We start from the raw sequence: 10,970 nt of genomic DNA, 5'->3' as shown, positions 1-10,970 counted from the left end.
AACTGATAGCTCTCAAAATGTAACTGTAAATGGGGAATCGTCATCGAGCGGGGCTCTGTCCAGTGGGGTCCCACAGGGGTCAGTTCTTGGCCTTACGCTACGTAACATTTTTATTAATGACCTGGAAGAAAACATAAAATCATCAATAATAAAGTTTGCAGATGACACAAAGATTGGGGGAGTGGTAAATAATGAAGAGGACAGGTCACTGATTCAGAATGCTCTGGATGGCTTAGTAAACTGGGTGCAAACAAGCGCTATGCATTTTAAGATGGCTAAATGTAAATGTGCTCATCTAGGAGCAAAGAATGTCGGCCATACTTACAGCATGGGAGACTCTATCCTGGCAAGCAGTGATCCTGATAAAGATGTGGGGGTCATGGTGGATAATCAGGTGAACAAGAACTCCCAGTGTGACGCAGTGACCAAGAGGGCTAATGTGATCTTGGGATGTGTAAACAGGGGAATCTTGAGTGGGAGTAGAGAGGATATTTTACCTCTGTATTTGTTACTGGTGCGACCACTGCTGGAATCCTGTGCCCAGCTGTGGTGCCCAAAATTCAAGGAGGATGTTGATAAATTGGAGAAGGTTCAGAGAAGAGCCATGAGAATGATTAAAGGATTCGAAAAGCTGCCTCATAATGAGAGACTGGAGGAGCTCAAGCTATTTAGTTTAAAAAAGAGAAGGTGAAGGGGTGACTTGATCACAGTCTATAAGTACCGACATGGGGAACAAATATTTCATAATGAGCTCGCAGAGAAAGGTCTAACACGATCCAACGGTTGCAAGTTGAAGCTAGACAAATGCAGACTGGAAATAAGGCTTACATTTTTAATGGTGAGAGTAATTAACCACTGGAACAATTTACCAAGGATTGTGGTGGATTCTCCATCACTGATCATTTTAAAATCAAGATTGGATGTTTTCCTAAAAGCTCTGCTCCAGGAATTATTCTGGGGAAGTTCTAGGGCCTGTGTTATCCAGAAGGTTGAACTAGATGATAATGGTTCCTTCTGGCCTTAGAATGCATGAATCTATGAACTGCATTAAACCCATGTGTGAACGCTCTTATTCAGAATTAAAACGCCTTAATTTGGTTTAGCTTAATTCCCTTAGCCCCCCGCATACCCTGCTCCCTGCAGAACAGCGCCCCCTATCATCCTAAGGGAGTCATTCCCACCCACTTTAAGACTCCTTTGTGCTCCCATGGTCTAAAGGGGCTTGCTGAGTCTAGTTATTTGGGCTCAGATCCTCAAAGCTTCTCAGGTTGAAAACTTGGAAGTCTGGGGCTTAGATTCTAGCTGCCTATAGATTCCTCTTCTAACTAGAATTGGGGCCCAAACTAACCTTCCGGGCCTCAAAGTTCCCCTCAAACTTTTGGTCCAAATCTGGACCTGACTCCACATTTTGTGTATGAGGGTGAACCGAAATCCTGGATCCAGAGTGACACTGGTGTCTGCAGTGTTGCCCAAGCCAGAAGGTCAAAAATCAAGAGTCAGGCCATTCAACTGGTTTAAAAATTATGAGATTTTTTTTTTTTTTTTTTTAAAAAGACACTTTGGGTTCTTTTTATTTGCCTTCTGCTTCCTGAGCCTTTCATGTGGCCCTCAGGACGAGCTTTCATGCCTCCACACCCAGAATGGTTAAGAAAAGTCATTTAAATTTTTTAAAGGGAAGCTGAGACTCTCCCTTATTCACAGGACTCCAGGAGCTGGGGCTTTCTGAACAGCACCAATTATTGCAGGAGTTGGCAGTGCTGAGTTGGTGACATTGATCTGACCTTGATGGGTGCCCTCAGGCCGATGAACCAAAACGGGAGGATCCATCCCGAGGGCATAGTGTGCATATTCTGAACCACAGGTTTACAGGCTACACACTTTGACAAGGACTGAATCAGCGGTGGCATTCAGGGATCACCTCCCATGCTGTGCAAGATCTGTGCTTTATTCTGATTCCCCTTCCAACTGGCTGTGCATAACAATGGAGGCGGTGGCTGGGAAGCTCATCCCTTAAAGGCACAATTGCCCAATACGCCACACCAGCGATGTCCAGCACGAGAAACATGCGCCCCCCCTACAGCTCAGTGTGTATGACATGCTCCCTTCTGTGTCTCATCCATCTTTTTGTTCTGTGTCCGTACAGCGCCTAGCACAATGGGGATGCTCGTCCATGACTGGGATTCCTAGGCGCTACCGTAATACACCAGATAAATAGTAATGTAGAGAACCTAGCACAATGGGATCTTGGCCCAAGCCTGGGTGCCGGGACACTACCATAATACACCTAATAAATAATAATAACAATAATAATTTTTCACTGCCCCCCGCTCAGGGCTGTAGCAAACCCACATCCTCTGTGGGGCAGGCAAAGAGGGCACCGCAAGACCCGCACTGACTCGTGAGTTCCAGGCCCACCTCTGGTTTATTAAAAGAGGGTATGTGGCCCCCCCGGCCCCACCTCCTGCAATACAGCCTCCCAGCAGCGAGAGTGCATTCCTAGCCCTTGCCTATTTCCCGCCGGGCTGTGCTAGGAAGTGATGCGTCTGGGAGCCCTGTGGCAGACTCAGAACACGAAATGCTTTCCTCATGGTTAAGGGCCCTTGCTGCAGCCGGGTGTTCCACTGATGCTCGGCTCCAGTTACGGGTGCTTCACGCTTCACACCCCCGCTCTCCCACCCACTCAGCGGCTTTCCGTGTTCGCATCAGAACCTGGCGTGTCAGTGCAGACAGCTGTGCCAGCCAAGCCTCCCTTTCTCACTGACGGGTTTAGGCTGAGAAATGGGGCGGGGGTGGGGAGGGCAAATCTCCTCTTGCTGCTCCGGAGACTCAGATCTTGCTGCATGGGGTGAGGTGGGGGTCTAGCGGTTAAAGCTGGGGGGGTCAGGTCTCCTGGGTGCTAGTCCCAGTTCTATGGGGGCAGTGGGGTTAGAGCGGGGCGTCTGGGAGTCAGGACTCCTGGGTGGTATCCATGGATCTGGGTGGGGAGTGGGGCTCAGTAGTCAGAGCAGGAGGGCTGGGAGCCAGCCTTCCTCAGTTCAGCTGCCAGCTCTGGGAGGGAAGTGGAGTCTAGTGGGTGGAGCAGGGGAGGGTGGGAGTCATGGTGCATGGGATCTAGGATGAAGGGTGCCAGTTGTTTAGCACAAGCGACTGGGAGTCAGGAGAGGTGCAGCCTAACCCATCCTATGGGAGGGAGCTTGGTCCGATGGTTAGATCGAGGTGAGCGCCGAATCCGGGCCGCTGGGATCAGGAGGGGAATGCAACCTGTCGGATCCAGCAGTGACATGTCCCCCGTGGTCCAGTGGCTAAGGCATTGATCGTGTTCTCATTTGGTGCAGACATCTCCAAATATTGCTCTGTAGCCACATTACTTAATGACAGTACAGGCCGCCAAGGGCCACAAAACCCCTTCGAGGCAGAGGTGACGTGCGGTGGTGGTGGGGGGTCGTGTGAGGTCATGTACCCCCCCCGCCCCCTGGATTTCTGCCAGGGTTTATATGCCCTGCCCTGAACCCCACCAGAACCTGTAAATTGTGCCCTGCCCCCAATCACATTAACCAATTCCTCTGTCGCCTTGGGATGCCCCCCCCCCTTTGCCGTTGGTTCCCCTCTTCCTACTGCCTTCCTCACCGTTTCTCCCAGTGCCCCAGAAGCATTTGACGTTCGCCTTAGAAAGTGGCGATGAATTGTGACAGCAGCAGAACCTAACTGATTTTTCAAGAGGGATTTAGACACGAAAGAGCCTAAATCCCATCAACAGCCAATAGGACTTTGGCTCCTAAGTGCCTAAATCCCTTTTGGAAATGAGATTTCAGGATCCTTAAACTGGTAGGCATTGCAACGTGAGTGCAGCAAATCCTGGCTACCTGCCAACCTCTGGGCTGCTGTTCCTCACCCCAGGCCAGGCGAGGGTCCAGGCCAGAGTGGGGAGCCGGCCCGGAGCCCCAGGCCAGTCTCAGCAAGGTCAGTCTCCCCTTTCCTCCGCCTCAGCCCGAGTCACACTCCCTCCACTTCCTGATTAACACATTTCAAACTCCTCTTTGCCCTGCTCCCTTCCCATGCCATCACATGCTCCCTTTTCCACATCCCCTTCCCCATGCCATCTCACACACCCCTCTGCCCATCCCCACTTCCCATGCCACCTAACGCACCCCTTTACCCATCCCCCCTTCCCATGCCATCTCACACACCCCTTTGCCCATCCTCCCTTCCCATGCCATCTCACACACCCCTTTGCCCATCCCCCATCCCAGACCATCTCACACACCCCTTTGCCCATCCCCTTCCCATGCCATCTCACACACCCCTTTGCCCACCCCCTTCCCATGCCACCTAACACACCCCTTTACCCATCCCCCCTTCCCATGCCATCTCACACAACCTTCTGCCCATCCCCCCTTCCCATGCCATCTCACACACCCCTTTGCCTATCCCCCTTCCCATGTCATCTCACACACCCCTTGGTCCACCTCCCCTTCCCATGCCATCTCATGCTCCCCTCTGCCCATCCCCCTCCCATACCATCTCACACTGAACTTTTCTGATCCCCTATCCCCTTTGCCCAGCCCCCTCCAATGCCATCTCACACCCCGTGACACTCTGTACCTCAGGCCTTAATGGCTGGATGCCAGGAGAACTGTAAAACAAACTGCTTTTGAGATAGTCAGTGACTAACCTTCTTGCAGGAAACTAAGGGGGCAGGTGTGACACTCGGTACCTTGGGGGGACACCCTGCACCCCCATGTTCATCCTTATAATATGACTGTGTGGTATCCAATGCAAAGTTTGTCATGTCGGGTGTCTTCGGAAGGCTCATGATGCACTGAGCATTGTTGTTATTGTGAGGTTATACGTTGTAATTTCATGTATGTAGTTATGAGGCTGAAAATGTGTCCTCATGGCTTAAAACAAGGCCAGGCAAACACTCTCCAGGAGCAGAGGGGCAGCTCACACCTCATCAGGGCATGTATGGGACAAACCCAGCCCAGCCTCACAGGAACAAAGGACACCTGCCTAGGCAACAACAAAGGATCTGTTGGACTCTGGAGTGAGTGAAACCCCTTCCCTGGGTCAGTTTGGGACTGTGATGAGATAATGCTCAGCTGACTCTGAAGGGGGTGGGGGGCAAAACCAAAAGGGAAGAAAGAACATGATAAAAGGGAGAGAGGTTTGCCATGCTCTTCCTCTCTCTTCCACCTGCATCTCCAGACACCACACCCAGCGACTGAGGCGCTGATCAAAGGGGAGAACCTGGCTGAAGGGCAACCAGCCAGCCTGTGGTGAAAAGCATCTAAGTTTGTAAGGGCATGGAAAGTGTTCAGATCAGCTTAGAATGCATTTTGATTTTATTTATTGACCAAATCTGACTTCATAGAATCAAAAAATCATAGAATATCAGGGTTGGAAGGGACCTCAAGAGGTCATCTAGTCCAACGCCCTGCTCAAAGCAGGACCGATCCCCAACTAAATCATCCCAGCTAGGGCTTTGTCAAGCCTGACCTTAAAAACCTCTAAGGAAGGAGATTCCACCACCTCCCTAGGTAACGCATTCCAGTGTTTCACCACCCTCCAGTGAAAAAGTTTTTCCTAATATCCAACCTAAACCTGACCCACACTGCAACTTGAGACCATTACTCCTTGTTCTGTCATCTGCTACCACTGAGAACAGTCTAGATCCATCCTCTTTGGAACCCCCTTTCAGGTAGTTGAAAGCAGCTATCAAATCCCCCCTCATTCCTCTCTTCCACAACTAAACAATACCAGTTCCCTCAGCCTCTCCTCAGAAGTCATGTGTTCCAGTCCCCTAATAATTTTTGTTGCCCTCCACTGGACTCTTTCCAATTTTTCCACATCCTTCTTGTAGTGTGGGGCCCAAAACTGGACACAGGACTCCAGATGAGGCCTCACCAATGCTGAATAGAGGAGAATGATCATGTCCCTCAATCTGCTGGTAATGCTCCTACTTATACAGCCCAAAATGCTGTTAGCCTTCTTGGCAACAAGGGCACCCTGTTGACTCATATCCAGCTTCTTGTCCACTGTAACCCCTAGGTCCTTTTCTGCAGAACTGCTGCCTAGCCATTTGGTCCCTAGTCCATAGCAGTGCATGGGATTCTTCCGTCCGAAGTGCAGGACTCTGCCCTTGTCCTTGTTGAACCTCATCAAATTTATTTTGGCCCAATCCTCTAATTTGTCTAGGTCCCTCTGTATCCTATCCTCACCCTCTAGCATATCTACCACTCCTCCCAGTTTAGTGTCATCTGCAAACTTGCTGAGGGTGCAATCCACACCATCCCCCAGATCATTAATGAAGATATTGAACAAAACTGGCCCCAGGACCGACCCTTGGGGCACTCCACTTGGTACAGGCTGCCAACTAGACATGGAGCCATTGATCACTACCCGTTGAGCCGGACGATCTAGCCAGCTTTCTATCCACCTTATAGTCCGTTCATCCAGCCCATACTTGTTGTGCTTTGACTTATAATTACTTAAAATCTATCTCTTGGAGTTAATAAATTGGTTTGGTTATTCTACCTGAAGCAGTGCATTTGGTTTGAAGCGTGTTAGAGACGTCCCTTGGGATAACAAGCCTGGTACATATCAATTTCTGTGTTAAATTGACGAACTCATATAAGCTTGCAGTGTCCAGCGGGCATAACTGGACACTGCAAGACGGAGGTTCCTAAAGTTGTGTCTGGGACCGGAGATATTGGCTAGTGTCATTCGGTTGCACAATCCAAGGAGCAGTTTACATGCCAGAGCCCAGGAGTGGGGGGTTCTCACAGCAGAGCAGGGTAAATCTGGCTCCCAGAGTCGAGGATTGGGGTGACCTAGCAGATCCCCAGTCCAGATAACACCAGAGGAACATCACAGTGGCGCAGCGAGCCGAGTGTATATACAGTTTGTTACTTCAAGTGAAGTTCAACAAACTTTAAGCACTGATATTTCTGATTTTAAGTGAGTCTTAAGTGCAGTGGCTAACATTAGTCAGAGAAGATCACAGTTTTGTTATTTTCTGTTTGCTTGTTTTGGGAAAGGGAAGTAAGAACAGGAAAGCAGGAAAATGAGCGAAAGCAGTGAAGTGATTGCGAAGTTGGAGCTTTTTAGGCTGCAGGTTGCAGAAAAGGAGAGGGAGCACCAGAGATTATTACAACTGAGAACTGGAGATAAAAGAAAAAGAGAACGAGAGAGAAAAAAGAGAAAGAGAGAGAGAGAGAGACAGAAGAGAGAGAGAGACAGACGAGAAAGAGAGAGAGAGAAGAGAAAGAGAGAGAAGAAAGAGAAAGAGAGCAAAAACACCAGCTTGACCTGCTAGAGAAGCAGAACCAGAACCCCCCAACCCCAACGACTCCCATCACTCCAAAAATCCACAAATGGGAACACTTATGTCCTGTATACAGTGAGGAGGACGATATTGCTGGATATCTGACTACCTTTGAAAGACTGTGTGGAATACATGAAATCCCTGATGATAAGAGAGTTCCTACCTTGATTGTGAAATTAACTAGTAAAGCTCGAAATGTATTCAATGGAATGCCTTATGAAGATGCTTTAGACTACTGTAAATTTAAAGATACTGTTTTGCGAAGTTTTCAGATTACCCCTGAAACATATCGAGTTAAATTTAGGAATCTTAAGAGGGAAATTGGTATGAGTAATGGGGCATATGTAAATAAAATGAAAGATTTGTTGGAAAAATGGGAGAGCGGTAAGGAGGTGGCAAGTTTTGAAGGAATGCTTGATCTTGTGGCTCAGATAAGGCTGATGTGAAGCAGTGTCTATGGGACAAAGATGTCAAGTCTGTGGACGAGATGGCTTTTTTAGTGGATGCCTTTGAACAGACTCAGGAGTCTATTGAGGGCAGGCCACAGAAAGAGGGGTTTACAACTGGTGGGAAGGGAGGATCCCATTTTGCCCCTGGGGAGAGAGAAGGGGGCTGGGGGCCTGAACAGTCTCTGACCCAAAAACAGCCCTCTACTGCTAACCCTCATCCCAAATCTCCTGTTAAAGCAGAAGAGCCCCGAAGGTACTATCGGTGTAATTCCACTGATCACCTGAAGAATAGATGCCCTGTGCTAGGAGGAAGCACGCAACCAATAGCTCATGTTAGTTCTGCTGTCCTCAACACAGAACCACCGCCAAGCAATGGAAACCGATCATATTGGTTCTGGGAGGTTAGCCTCTGCAGAACCAGATATGGAGCATGTTAAGGCTGTCCAAATTGATGGCAGGGAATACTTGGGGCAGAGGGATACAGGGGCCCAGATCTCTCTGGTTAAGCAGAGTGTGGTCCCAAAGGCCAGTATGTTGCCTGGCCAAATGGCAAAGACCGTGGGAGTGGGCAAAAGCAGATTCCTTATACCACTAGCTAAAATCCATGTGGCTTGGGAAGGTTTGGAAAGTGTTTTGACTATGGGGGTAATGGAACACCTCCTAGTCGACCTGCTCCTTGGTAATGATTTTTTCTGTGTAGCTCAGGTTAAAATATTTGCCTGCAGCAGGAGGGGGTTTTATGCTGGGACCCCTGAGGGAAAGGGTAAGAGTTTTCTCAGGAACTGCTGAGAGAATGGGAGAGAGTCTCCTTGATTCTTCTGCAGCAGGGGGAAGCCACATGCTTCCAGATGGGAGGGAGGTTGAGACAAATTCCTGGACTGCAGCTGAAGGCAACACCACATCAGGAAGGGATGGGGGCGTAATGCCTGCCAGGGAGAGAATTGTCCAGGTTATTAGCTGCCAGCAGGTCGCAGCTGAACCAGAGGCAAAACTGGCTCTAGGGAGCACAGAGAAATTTGTCCCAGAGGAGAGCCCAGAGAAGGGGCAGAGGATCTCAAAAACCACTGAGGTGGGTGAGGATTCCTGTGACTCTGTAACACAGGGAAGCAGGGTGCTTCCAAGTATGGGAGAGGCTGAGACTGGCTCCTTCACAGCAGAAGACAACATGCCCCCAAGTGCAGGGGCAGGAGAGGGGTTGTCAGTGATTATGAAAACTGCCCCAGTAGTTAGCTGGCAGAGTTTTGCAGATGAACAAGGGACAGAACTCCTCCTAGGGAGCACAGAGAAACGTGTCTTAGGAGGGGGCCCAGAGGAGGAAACTGGGGAAGGAATATTGCAGGCACCGGAATGTCTCCTCGCTGGTCATTTGGGAGAGGATGCCCAGGACAGAATGGCTGAGTCAGCATCTGTGCACCCAGGCACTCAGCCTGTGACTTGGGTTTTGAGGGGGGACCTGTGTGACCGACTTCCTGGAGGGGAGCAGTCACACAACTGACTTCTTGGGGACAGAGAAAGGGGTGGCTGAGGGTGCCCCAATCCAGGTCCCAGTTTGTCAGGATGCTATTTCTGATAAGTTTTTGGGAAGTAACTGTGTCTCTTTACATCAAGATGCAGCTCCAGTGCCTGGACCTGAGACCAGGAAATTGCCAGGTGGTAGTTTGTGAGAACACAAATGACCCACCTGACAGAAAAGTGGGTGTTTTCCCCCAGGCTGGTGAGACGCAGAGAGCAGTTATGGAAAAGCTGATGGGGAAAGGTGCTTCTGATCAAAGGGTAAACACACTTAGACCAGAGGGCACAGATCACAGCCCTCTCGGGCGCAGGGAAGGACTCAGTGCTGGGAGGGGGAAACACCGGGTAACCCCAAAAGAGGAGCTGGATTTTCTGTATATGTACAGTCCTGGGGTTGGGAGACGGCTCCCAAAGGGCCAGCCAATGTGCAGGATCCCCCTGAACACCTACCTTGCCGCACCCTGAGGCACCAAAATTCCAGGAACCTGATTAAATTAAGAGCCCACACAGAGGGGAACACTGGAGGGAAAGAAAAGCCAGTGACTGATTGCATGGGAGAGAGTCAAAGGACACCCTGGGTGATGAACAAACTAACCTCAAACTAGAATATCTGAACAGAGGGCCTGGTATTATTAAGATACCTGTAAACGTCCATCTGTGATAAAATGTTTTGGTATTAATGTTAAGTTTTGGGGCTAAGAATTTTGACGCGGATGTTAAACCTTGTGCTAATGCTACTTTTCAGTTAATACCTGTAAACAGACCACAGCAGAGAAACCATAACAAACCTGGTTTCCTGGGTGAGGGGGAAACTGAGGCATGCTGCCTTATGGCCTTGATGGTTGGATGCCAAGAGAACTGTAACACAAACTGCCTTCGAGATAGTCAGTGACTAACCTTCTTGCAGTAAACTAAGGAGGCAGGTGTGACACTCGGTACCTTGGGGGGACACCCTGCACCCCCATGTTCATCCTTATAATATGACTGTGTGGTATCCAAAGCAAAGTTTGTCATGTCGGGTGTCTTCGGAAGGCTCATGATGCACTGAGCATTGTTGTTATAGTGAGGTTATACATTGTAATTTCATGTATATAGTTATGAGGCTGAAAATGTGTCCTCATGGCTTAAAACAAGGCCAGGCAAACACTCTCCAGGAGCAGAGGGGCAGTTCACGCCTTATCAGGGCACGTATGGGACAAACCCAGCCCAGCCTCACAGGAACAAAGGACACCTGCCTAGGCAGCAACAAAGGATCTGTTGGACTCTGGAGTGAGTCACCCCCCTTCCCTGGGTCAGTTTGGGACTGCAATGAGGTAATGCTCAGCTGACTCTGAAGTGGGGGGTGGGAGGCAAAACCAAAAGGGAAGAAAGAACATGATAAAAGGGAGAGAGGTTTGCCATGCTCTTCCTCTCTCTTCCACCTACATCTACAGACACCACACCCAGGGACTGAAGCGCTGATCAAAGGGGAGAGCCTGGCTGAAGGGCAACCAGCCAGCCTGTGGTGAGAAGCATCTAAGTTTGTAAGGGCATGGAAAGATCAGTTTAGAATGTGTTTTGCTTTTATTTCATTTGACCAAATTTGATTTCTTGTGCTTTGATTTATAATCACTTAAAATCTACCTTTTATAGTCAATAAATTTGTTTGTTTATCTTTACCAGTGAGTTTGTATGAAGTGTGGGGC

Source organism: Chelonia mydas, chromosome 20, assembly GCF_015237465.2.
Source record: "Chelonia mydas isolate rCheMyd1 chromosome 20, rCheMyd1.pri.v2, whole genome shotgun sequence".
NCBI lineage: Eukaryota > Metazoa > Chordata > Testudines > Cheloniidae > Chelonia > Chelonia mydas.
This window is presented reverse-complemented; position numbering follows the sequence as displayed.